We start from the raw sequence: 12,500 nt of genomic DNA on the forward strand, positions 1-12,500 counted from the left end.
GGTCATGCTTGTAAATGGCCAACTGAGCTGCCTCCCGCTAGTTGGGATTTTTAACCATGTTATGTTCATTTGCATTATTTGTTTCATCATTTGGTTTCATTGGCCCTGAAAAGCCCCATTGTGGGAGTGGTCAATTAAGATATTTATTTATTTTAACTGGTTGCAGTGACATAGTTGCAATTCTGACTCATGGAAAATTTCAAACGGTACCGCAGAAACTTTTAACAATTACCTTTTAAACATTGTCAAGAAACTTGCAAAAGCCTTTCGTGTTGTGCCGATTGATTGCACTGTGTGCAAGTCTACATTCTCTCTCCAGCCTGTAACGTCAGCGTTCATTCAAAGGAACTAGATCTATTGAAGACCAGCAAACCCATAGGGCTCGCTACTATAAGTGCTCACCTGCTCAAAGATTCAGCAAATGTACTTCCTCTCTTCTCTCTTCTCTCTCTCTCTCTCTCTCTCTCTCTCTCTCTCTCTCTCTCTCTCTCTCTAGACGTAAAGTGTGGCACATTTGTCACCTTTTATCTCTGTTTAAAGAGAAAAGTCAGTGACTTGCTTTTATCGGAAAAAAAGCTATAGATCAGTCATTTGAAGCCTTTTTAACGGTCCTTGCGAAAACTGGCCTAATCAATAACTTTCTCGTGAATTTATAGCATTTTAAAGACCAAAATGTAACCTTTGTGGCACACTTCGGGGGTAAGAGCAAATTTAAAAGGGTAAACTCTCATTTTATCGGCGATCAATAGATAGATGGATGTCAAACAAACGCTGGTAGGTTCACTCACTTACCCTTGAACTTTTAAATGCCATTTTACTGAGCTTCCGAAAAGATCGAGTAAATTCGTACGAAATTTGTCCGACGTTAAAGTTTGGCGTTTCAGTTTTAGGCCTAAAATGCAATTATCAACTTGCGAAATTGCGTACGTCCTTGTAATTTAAGCTATGACTACCAAAATAGAGCACATAATAAACCAATCATCTAGCATTGTTTTGGCCAAGTTTTACTCCTCTAGCTTTAAAGGTTTTTATTTTAACGGTTGTTTTATCAGATCCCATTTAGCCGCAAGGCGGGTTACAATAGTGCCACAACTCGTTAAACTCTGCTAGAATTCCAGCACAGGGAGATACCTATTCAAACAATTCAGAATTAAATAATTTTTGGCGTAAATATTAATCAATATCAAATCTCTTTGTAATGGTAATTGGGAAGAAGTGGCGTTTAAGCTCTTGATGCTAGAGCCAGTTATGCCAGGTTTGTTATTGCATTCTCCGTGAAACAGTGCACATATAAGGCAACGCTTCCTACATCTTGTGGGATAACGGTACAAAAGCGGGATCGTGCGAGTTGCTAAGTGCTACTTAAACTATTTTGAAAAGCAGTTATTAGATTTGGTTATAATTCAGGTGACACATTAACAAAATTTATAGCGACATTGCCTATCGCCGGTAACACATCTGCCAGCAGCATTACAAAACAAGTCGCACAAATCTTTAATGGGTCTTTAATGGAAGCAACAGTGCAACAGTCTTAGTTATCAATAGCATCAGGATTGTTTTGGTTTGAAAGCTGCGGCTAGAGTCGGCACGCTAACACTGAAAGCTTTATGGATCGAAAATAATGGTGACCATTGACCACTGGGTAATAAACTGGTACTGAGTGACTAATAAATGTTCGGGGGTAACCCTGCGATGGACTAGCATCCCAACCAAGGGCGGGGGGGGGGGGGGGGCAAAAAAAAGTCAATCGCAGGGAGGAGGGTATGATCGCAGGTAAACGGAAACCGGAGACAAGCACTGGCCTGGTATGCGACTAGGTTGGAACGTAGACTTTAGTTTTTACCTCCTAAAAATCGGCATTTCTAGCGCTGAATGTCAAAACCTTGCATTAGCAAACAATTGTGGTCTTAAGATTCTAACACAGAATACGGTATTCCTCTCTGGTTTCTGGGTCTCTTCAAATTGTAAAATTGTCCTAAAACTCTCACTGGAACTAAAATTGTGACGAATCCTAGTAGTTGTAGTAAAATGACGTCAAAAACAAACGGGCGTTTCCTTAAGTTTCACTCGTGCAAGCAGCAGTGTTACAATTATTTGAGTCTAAGCGTTGGTATTCCAAAGACACGGTTCAGGAAAATAACGCATCCGTTTTTACTGGAGATGGCTTCATGATAAAAATAAACTTCGAGTAGTTTAATTACAGGAGTTATTAAACCCTGCAAATTAAACAACCCTGCAGTGGGTGGGGTCGTTCTCTACGATGAGTTGTACCAACATGAGTAGATGTTCAAGGTGAAAAGGACCCGTCGATTCAAATCCCTTGTCCGGCTAGAGGAAATTCCTTGAGCCTAATTAAAATGATTAGACGTGCGAGGCAGTTTTGTAGAAATGTGAATTAAAAGAGTTATTTAACCCTGAAAATTAAACAACCCTGCGTTAGGTGTGGGTTAATCAAGTGTCTTGTTGTTGTTGTTGTTGTTGTTGGGGATTTCTCTGCGAGTAGTTGTGGCTTGTCTAAAGTCTGACCAGCAACAAGTAACCCAAGGAGGTGTTCAAGGTGAAAAGGACCCGTCGATTCAAAGGCCTTGTCTGGTTAGAAGAAATCCCTTCAACCTAATTAAAATTGACTACAAGTGCAAGGCATTTTGTAGAAATATGAATTTTACAAATGCATTTGAGTTTCTACAGTTAAATCTCTCTACAACGGCCACTCTAGCTGTTGTATGAGTTAGCCATTGGAGGCAGGTTTCAATAAGAGGGAAAATTATGGGTCGTTTTACGATGGTAACGAAAATTCCTGTTCGTTTTAGTGAGGTGGGCGCTATAGAGAGGTGGCATGGCCGTTAGGGGTGTTTGCGCTGTAGTTTTTTTTTTTTTTCCTCTTTGGCTTTTGCTTTTGGTTGCTTTCACATGTGTATAATTAATTTTGCTCAACCTGTTAGATTTATCTGGTGAAAGTATCTTCTTTTCTTAAAATACCATTGAGACCCGGTCCAGGCCATCTACATCACCACTCCTTCATTTCAAGCCTATTCCTGCTAAAAGCTTGCGTGTGCAATCAATGCTTGTTTGCTGACAACTTAAGGTGGCTCCCTACAGTTTTACGATCGCAAGCGCGCAGGACGAAAGCTCAAGTAATCTGCGCGCGCAAAGGAGAACGTCAGTATTTTTCGATATTTTATGACGTCAACATGAGCATAAACAGCAAACCTGACAGTGAATTTTCTCGCGTTACGTACGGTGAAATTTCGTAAAATTTGGTAGACTGGTAATAAATATTTTACTTTAGTTGGAGCTCATTTTTCATCGAAATCTATCCGACCAGTTTTCCTGCAGCGGTAAAAGACATAAATTTGCAAAAATCTAAAAAAACTGCCAGTACAAACCCTACTTTTTTTCGTGTTTAAAATTAGTATCCCGCAGTATTCAATGTACCGTAAAAATTTTGGAAAATTTCACCGAAGGAAATTTAAGAAAATCACAAATAACGCCATGAAAACAGTAAACAACGCATTTGTTTGGGCATTTATAATTCAACATTGAAGGCCAAGATTTTAACAGAGATTTTAACATATCATCACTGCTTATTGCATTTAATAAGTTTGAAAGGACTGGGTGTAAAAACGAATGTAAATACAGCATTTCAAAGCATAACATAGCGCACGCAACGTGATAAATGATTACCCTATGGAGCCACCTTAAAGATGGTTTCTGAAAAATATCAATGTTTTGTTGTCTTAACTATCCCGTGACTTCAGTTACAGTTAATCGAGGTTGTTAAGGCTCGCCTTTTTATCTTATTTCAGTTTATCATTCCTGTTGCCATAGTGTGGCTGATGATCCATCATGGAAAACACTAGAAAACAAAGTTTTTAAAATTAAAAGAACTTTGTGTAATGCACACTAGAGACCTATATAGTTGAGGTGATCTGCTAGCAACTGACGTATCAGTCCTACAAATTCTATTTTTTAAAAGGATAGTGTTACTGTCAGGTTGCCATAGTAGTAAGTAAGTAAACACTTTATTTAGTGAGGGTAATACTGAATAGCTAAAAGCTAATAGACTTGTTTCCCTCATAGTCATGGTCATAGAGTAGGAGTCAAGCTGGCTCACTGCCTCAAACATCGTTGGATTTGATTTATGATTGCAAGAATACGAGTTTAACTAGGAATAAAGTAACAACCAAATATAAAATGAGTACAACAATAGCAAATAAAAGGAAGCTAGGCTAATAAAAAGAAAACCAACACAAACGCGACTTACAGAAATTCTACCAGGATGATGGAGTTTAGAACAAAATAGATCCTGGATATGCGAGATACGACAATTTGCTTGATCGGATTTATGAGCTATTGTTACATAACAAAACCGTTTCTGCTAAATGTATATAAGGGCACGCATCATAGCGTAATTTTCATAGAGAAACAAAAGCCCTCAACTCGATGGTTGTTACTGCATGGAGAGTGAATAATCACAATGGCACAGGAAGAGTTACCGAGTCTTAGTATTGTCTTAAAATTCGAGTGCATGACATACATGTTCTCTGCACCATTGCGCAAAACATTGTAAAGTTAGACACGCTGCAACTTGCTGCGAACAAATAATGTTGCGCAAAAAGTTTCGCTGTGTTCGGGCCTTGGGGAGTTATACATATGTGCTCGTTCAATTTAAATATGGCAGTTTTTGCTACGATTTTGTTGTGTCAGAGCCCTTGTCTGTGCCAGAAGTCGCGAATTCTCCACTTTTTTTCTATACGCCTGGCTTGAAAAAGGTAGCGCGGCTTCATACGTAGTTGATCATAAGGAGTACTCCCTTTGGATTCACAACTGTGATATTTAAAAGTATAGGGCATGAGTTATAAGTTAGTCAGTTACATTAAGCATAAATGAGACTGGCTTAAGAAGATAAAAATTGATAAAATCAGGAAAGACAAAGACATTGTGCCATACGTTTTTTTATTAATCAATGTATAATTAAAAATGAAGTTTTGGAGCATAACATGAAAAGAAATGATAAACAAGGTATTGTACTCTTCAAAATTCATGTTATGTTCTTTTAGCCATACCGTGAGTTCAGCAACACTTAATCAAAGTGCGAAGGCTCGCGTGTATATCTCATAGACGTTCACCGTTCCTGTTGCTACAGTGTGGCTGATAACAGTACAACATAGAACACTCTTCAAAACTAATTAAGGTTAAGAGCTCTGTGTAAGCAATTGATGCATCAGTCTTTCAAGCTTTAGTTTTCCCTAATTTCAATAGTTCCTTTTATGTTGTTAAGATTTTCCAATGATTAAATAAATTACATTTAAAATTGTTAAATTGTCCTGAAACTCTCACTGAGACTAAAATTGTACCGAATCAGGAGCCATAATCCTGATAGTTATAGTGAAATGACGCCACAAACAAACAGGGCGTTTCCTTCAGTTTCACTCATGCATGCAACAGAGTTATAATTATTTGACTCTTAGCGTTGGTATTCCAAAAATATAATTCAGGAAAATAACACATCCGTTGTCATTGGAGGCACCTTCATGATAAAATTAGACTTTAAACAGTTCAATTAAAAGAGTTATTAAACGCTGCAAATTAAACAACCCTGCAATGGGTGGGGTCGTTCTCTGCGATGAGTTGTACCAACATGAGTAGGTGTTGAAGGTGAAAAGGACCCGTCGATTCAAATCCCTTGTCCGGTTAGAAGAAATTTCTTCAGCCTAATTAATAGACGTGCAAGGCAATTTTGTAGGCATGTGAATTTTTACGAGTGCATTTTGAGTTTATACAGATGAACCTCTCTACAACGGCCACTCTAGCCGTTCTACAAAGGCGGTCGTTCGAGGTGTGGGTTTCAATAAGAGTAAAATTTAATGGGTCGGTTTACGGTTAGTACGAGAAATTCTAAAGCATAAAACCAATTGAAAGGCTGACCGGACGGCTGAAAAGGGTAAATTTAATGCCCAATATTTCGGTTAGACAGGACTAATCTCCTTCAGGGGCTACACTGAAGCTAAGTAGACATGGAAAAAACGGTTACAAAATTTAAAATGATACTTAAGGAAATATCTCCTGGTTATAGTGAGGTGTACGTTATAGAAAGGTGGCCTTTAGGGTTGGTTGAGCTGTTGTTTTTCTCCTCTTTGGCTTTTCCTTCATCGCGAGAGAGCACATGGAAAATAGCGCATGTTAATTTTCCATTTGGGCATAACCACAACTCCTTTCGTCTTCGATCTTACCGCCGACAACAGTTCTTTGCGTTTTGCACAAGAAGTGTTTAATTTCCCCTATATACATCAATTAGATCTGCTACCTCGTTCGTTCGCTTCAGGTTCACTTGCTGCAGTAGTGATAACTATGACAAACCACGCGCCCTCATTAGTCGAGAGCTATGGTCAACGAGAGTATAGACGATAAAAATGACATAACCAGTAGTACAACGCAAGACAACCTTTGGAGGTGACTTAACAAACTGTCACAACTGTCACAAGGTTGCAAGTTGTGAAAAATCAATTAAGACACCTGGGCAAAATTTCCCACGTAAACATTGGCCTCAAGCAGAAAAGTTATCTATGTGCTGCCGCGTGCACACTCGCAATTTTGCACTGATTTCGACACTAACACATTGGTGAAATGTTCGTTGTTATTATAAAAAGCAAATAAACCACATATTCCATGGTCAACACTCTCCTAGACCATAGAAATGACACCATAAAATATCCAAAACTTTGCAATGAAACCACTCGCTCACGGTTCCTTGTGGTAGCGTGTGCCATACTGACAATAACGTCATTTCTACTGCTTTTTCCGCAAGCTTACTCAGTGCCATGCATAATGATATTTTATGACAAATTACTTGATTTCAGTTTCACCTCTGTTAATCAATAACAATCAGTTATTCATTGACTGGAGAACTTGTAAGAAATGAGTGATCCTGCCAACACTTCAATAAGTTCTAATTTTAGCAATGTAGTCACATCGGTTACCAATGTGCCACATCGGTTACCAATGTGCCACTTTGAGTTACCAATGTGCCACTTTGAGTTACCAATGTGCCACTTTGAGTTACCAATGTGCCACTTTGAGTTACCAATGTGCCACACTGGGTTACACGTGTTCCATACTGAGTTACCAATGTGCCACTTTGGCTACCAATGTGCCACAAAAAGGTTACCAACGTGCCTTTTCATCTAGCTCTCTCTCTCTCTCTCTCTCTCTGTTATATCATAAACCTCCCCCTTTGAGAGTGGACGCTTTCCTCATTCGTGGAAATGCAGTTATGTTACTGCTCTTTTCAAGAAGTTTCTGATTTATAATGAGGATCGGGTCTGACTTGAGGATGTTGAGGTTAATGCTGGCATCGATGATATCATAAAGATAAAAATGTTGTTTGTTTTGTACAATGCCTACTGATCCAAATCCAGACTAGGCTTCCTTTTCAGATTCTTGTGGATCTTCTGTTGACTAGTGCAGCAGTGCTGTGTGAACAAGATCTAGCACTTCTCATTAGAAACCATGTTATGGAAAATATCACCACTTTCCCAATTGTGCTGAGTTTACGCAATCTGTTAACTTTTGTTGACAAATTTTTTCATCTGCCAGTACTGAATTTCCCGTGCAGTTCAGCCTTCCGCCTCCAGGATCGGGATCTGCAAACTGTACATCATGATTTGACAATGGAACCCCTCCTGACTAGTTTCACCTGAATTTGTCTGCTGGTTGTTTTATTGTCCCTGCTCTGTTTTTACTATTCACTGAAAGCTTTCTCTGTTTTAGAGAACTTTGATGGTCTTCCTGACTGGGAAGACCATCACAATATTGCTGTAAGACCTTAACTATCTCAGTCAGGTTGGAGTATTCAACATCAAATGTGCTAAAATGTTGCCGCATTGCCATCCAAAATCTGATTGGTTTAAAATCGTGTTTCTATTTAAGCAATACACCACTCTTTCTAAGGGTTTACCGACGCAATAAACCATGTGGGATGTTGGGAGAGCACTCGAAAAGCTTGTAAATTACCTGCCTTATAAATCAGAGAGTAAAAGACGTTATAAATGTTTGTACATTCAAGCGTGGTCTTAAGTCTAAAGTCTTTGTCTTACCTAAGCTGGCCGGACACAGTTTTGATTCCTGTGTTTCATTCTCCTTTTTCTCTGAAACCTTTGATCCTTTGGTCGCCAAAAATGGCAGCACGCAAGTTAACAACCCAAACTTCGGATTGTTGATAGCTAAGCTGACGTATGTGCCATTGTCATGGCAACATGAATAAATATAAATAGGCCTTTAACCCATTGACGCCTGAATGAAATTTCCCGCGACCCACCCCTAATTCCCTGGCGTTTTTTGGAATATTTCTGAGCGAGCGAAAGCACAAAAAGTTAACCATATGCGCAGTAACCACAGACACAAGATCAGGTTTCAAGACATCGTTTATTTAAAGTTGAATAAATGAAGGGTCAAAATATTAAAAAATATTAGCAAAAAGAACTCAACCTAATGTGTAAAACTGATGAGAAAACAAAAAATTATATTATTTCTTTACCGCGCGACAAAATGTCCCACAGAAGCTGAGAAAATTGACTTTGCGAAAATGAGTTAACTATTGTCTGTGGAGGACAAAAACGAAACCAAATACAACAGAATTGAATTTCTTGTACTATAACGGCTAACATTTGAGAAAAAAACGAAAAATAAAAGCGAAGATTTCATGTAAAAATCAATCTGTAAACAAGAAATCAAGTAATTTCTTCGCCGCGCAACGAAAATATTACGGCGTTGCGAAAGAAAGATGAAAGTCGTAAATCAAAAAGACGACAAAAACGAACGAATTATTTTGAGATCAGTCGTATTTCAACTGTGTTAAATCAGTGGCCATTTAGTTCTTTTCTCAGCGGTTCTGTAGTAGCTGAATAAGCAACTCCAAAAAATATTTGAACGAAGCAAATAAACTACATAAACAAAGCGCCTGGAGGTCGCCGTAAATTAAATATGCAGAAATCCAGCGTGCAAGTTACTGTTCACTTTTAAAACCTAAAATTCCCAAATACAAGGAACCAAATGAAAGAAATGCGAAAGGAAATTCAATAACAATAAATTTTCATTCAAGCTGAGACGAAGAAACCTATTTAAAAGCAAAAAGTTGTTCAAAATTTCGCAGAGGTGCCTCGCTGCATGACCGCATGTTCAAATTATTCTACACGCTAACGCGAAAGCTTGAGTTTTTGCCGACCGCTTTTGCAGTCATTTTAACGCCCGTGGCTTTACCAATCGTTCCAATAGTTGAATTCAACTTCGAAGTAATAATGTACATTACCATTTTTGTTTCTGAAGTCGGAAAAGCCGCTTTAAACCTGCGATCTGTCGTCGAAACTTACTTAAAAGCGCTCCGATCGTCATGTTTTCTCGGCGGTTGTAGGAAGAAAAACTTCTTCACCAGAAAGTTTTGAGGACTCTGTACTCCTTGATCCTCCATTCTGAGGCCACCTGATTATTGATTTGTATTTTTCCTTTCTATTTTAAAGCCCAAAGCAGTAATTTATCCGTGTTAGGAATGAAAACAAGACCTTGGAAGTTTTTTAGATTTGGCCCGCAACGCGCCATGATTAGCTGCACTTTTCGAGCGCGCGATTTTAAGAAGAAAAACCATATTTCTAGGACCCCTTAAGTCCTCTGAAAATATGCTCTGAAAGTCCATTCTGATTGGTTTATTTGCCCTCAAGAACAATAGAACAATAGGAGAACCAAAAAATCTTCAGTGAGGGTAGGAAAAGCAATTGTCCCCATGTCCTTTTTTTCGGGCGGTTATTGGCGGCACAGGGAAATGGAGGAGTTTTTCGCACGGGCGGTTACGGGAGGCACAGGCGTCAATGGGTTAAAATCGGTTTTGTTTGTTTGCAGAAAATCTAGTCGTTAGATTGGCTTTATCATTTGCATGCAACAATATTGTAACAATGCTCACAAGTTAACACTATTTTAATAATAGTTTAACAGAGAGATTTTTAATTATCCCTTGTAGAAGGTTCACTGGAATAGAATTGCCTCTGTTAAGAGGCTGTCCGCGTAAGAACGGATAAGGCAAATTTCGGACCTTCACCGATTGGCTTTATTTTTTCAGCGAAAGTCAATCATTATATCCAATGTACAAATATCGCATTTATTTGAATCAATTCGATTTTTTTCATTTTTTACGAGACGGTTTTCAAAGTGACTTCGAAACTGGCTAATTTGCCTTGGCAGACTCTGAAATTTTGCTCTAAACGTCGGACGCTCCCAAAACAAAGTTTTTCAATCTAACAAGCTAAATATTTTACATACAAAAGTTTCATCTTTCCTTGATATTTTAACGGTTTAACAATTTTATTCTGTCAAAGTTTGCCAGAGTTACGAATTTTTTAAAATGCCTCCTACCAAACTCCGGAATGCGTGGAGCGTGACATACCTAAAGTTAAAAGCTATTTTCTCAAATGTGGGACCTTATCTAGAAACGAATCTATGATAACTCAAAAGTACTAACATCAATGTAAAACTTATGGAATAAAATTTGTGGGCACTCTGCATTGCGCGCTTTACGGAGCTCCACGATTTTGCCAAATATTCGCCATTTTCATGGTAAACAAAGATAACGGCGGTCCCGCCTGTAACCAAAAAACATGAACCGTAAACGCTTGGAAATGAAATAATCATCACTACTGGTCAAATTATAGATTTAAAATCAGATTATCCGCGGTTTAGCCGTTGTTTCGGGAAAAATCTACCTTCATTTGGTATTTGAAACAGTAAAAACGATGAATATTTTTTTCCCATCCATATGCAAATTACATGTACTGTAGCCGGGTGAGTTTTTGTTACGATGAGACGACCAAATGCTTAAACTGATTTCTTTTACATATTTTTAAAGGCAAAAACTTGTTTCTTACCCGAGGGAAAAAACTGTCTCAGTCTCCTTGGAAAAGCTTTCTTTACCGTTAGTGAGCTCTTTTCATTTCTCACGATGCGGTAGCGCAAAGTTTGCTTTCAAGGCTTCACTTGTTCGTTTCACTTTAATTGAATTAAACCGACGAGCCAGCTTGGCTCTTTGGCTAAATCTACCTCTTCTCGAGAAATTTCGTAGTACACAACAATTTCTGCTGCTGAAGTTAATTTAGTTCCAAAGGTTTTGCATGAGTTTATTTTCGCTGCTGGTACAATCAGAAAAAAATTTGTTTCAAAATTCAGAATGTCAGTGTTGAAAAAAATGTTACTGCGTATAAAAGATTCGCACTTTAATTTTACGCTAATTCAATTACATATAAAATCTTCTCCGCAATTCATTCGTCTTAATTGCATAAAACGTCGGCTAAACAAAGTAATTGTTCACTTCACGAAATACTTCAGACTCCTTGTGGATCCTCGAGGGACAAGGAAAACCATGTTGTTCTGTCGGAGTGCAACGCGGACATTTCTGCGCATTTGTTGAGTTGTCATTTATCGAAATGTGGCGATGTTACTGAAGCCGAGCTGATCATGGTGAGAGCGGGTATTCGTGGGATGTCGGCGACACAAATCACATGCATTACCATCTGCCCGAGGCACAGACACTCGCTTGGAAGATTCTGGCGAGCGCCAAGGACATGCCAACACCCCGGGCATACTGGGAAAGTTACAAGTTTGGCGGGTAAACACGTCATAAACTTCCAAATGGCCGACGAAATATGTATTCTTTTTGGCAAAACTATTACTGCTGTCGGATCGCGTAAGTGTAATATCTTTTGCTGGTTTTTGGTATTTTTTTTTACGAAGCGTGAGTTATTCCAGTAGTGAGATAACATATTTATATTTTGTTGTTCCTTTTCGTGATGATTGTTCCGCGAAATGACGCATTTCCAAAACCGAATGCCTTTGTAAATTATCAGTCTCGGCTTCTTGATGTCAAATTATAGTGAAGACATGACATTATGTACCGGTCAATTTAAAACTTCAACATTTCCCCGCGGGCATTTTACATTTGAATTTTCGGGCGGGGCAATCCCAATCCCCCGTCCAAAAATGTTCTCAAAAGCCCCATCTTAGGATCATATAAGGCGATCAAATGGCCCTTTTCCTCGAACATACTTAAAAACATACGCTTTTTGAACTAGAATTTACGACATTTGGAAATGCGATTTTTAACATACTCTGACAGCGCACGGCTTTTGGGGGCCCTTTCACTCCAGCGACAATGTCACTAACGAACATGATTTTTCGTCTCGATCCTCTTGCGTCTCGATCTCGGCGATCTCTGCCATGAGTTTGATCCGTGTACCGAGATGCTGAAATTTCGCTCAAATTCACACCCACCAGCCCCATACATTGCTGAATTCCCCAACCAGATTTTGAGCAACGTTATCAAATTCCCGCGCCCCTAGATACATAAACGAGTCAAATGCTCCAGGTATGCCCGGTGAAGGTGTTGATGTTTCTACTTGATCGATACATTACTCATCAGACACTTTATGCAGTGCTGGATCCAGAGAAGGTCAAAATGGGGG

The 12,500-nt window shown here is 38.9% G+C and overlaps 1 protein-coding gene across 1 annotated transcript in view; it reads left to right on the forward strand.

Moving 5' to 3' along the window:
• The window catches only part of LOC110059633 (bifunctional purine biosynthesis protein ATIC-like), a 199,426-nt gene that overhangs the window by 150,156 nt on the left and 36,770 nt on the right, over nt 1–12,500 (forward strand). The window lies entirely within an intron of this gene.

Source organism: Orbicella faveolata, unplaced genomic scaffold, assembly GCF_042242905.1.
Source record: "Orbicella faveolata isolate gen_17 unplaced genomic scaffold, um_ofav_v1 contig_13, whole genome shotgun sequence".
NCBI classification, from domain to species: Eukaryota; Metazoa; Cnidaria; class Anthozoa; order Scleractinia; family Merulinidae; genus Orbicella; species Orbicella faveolata.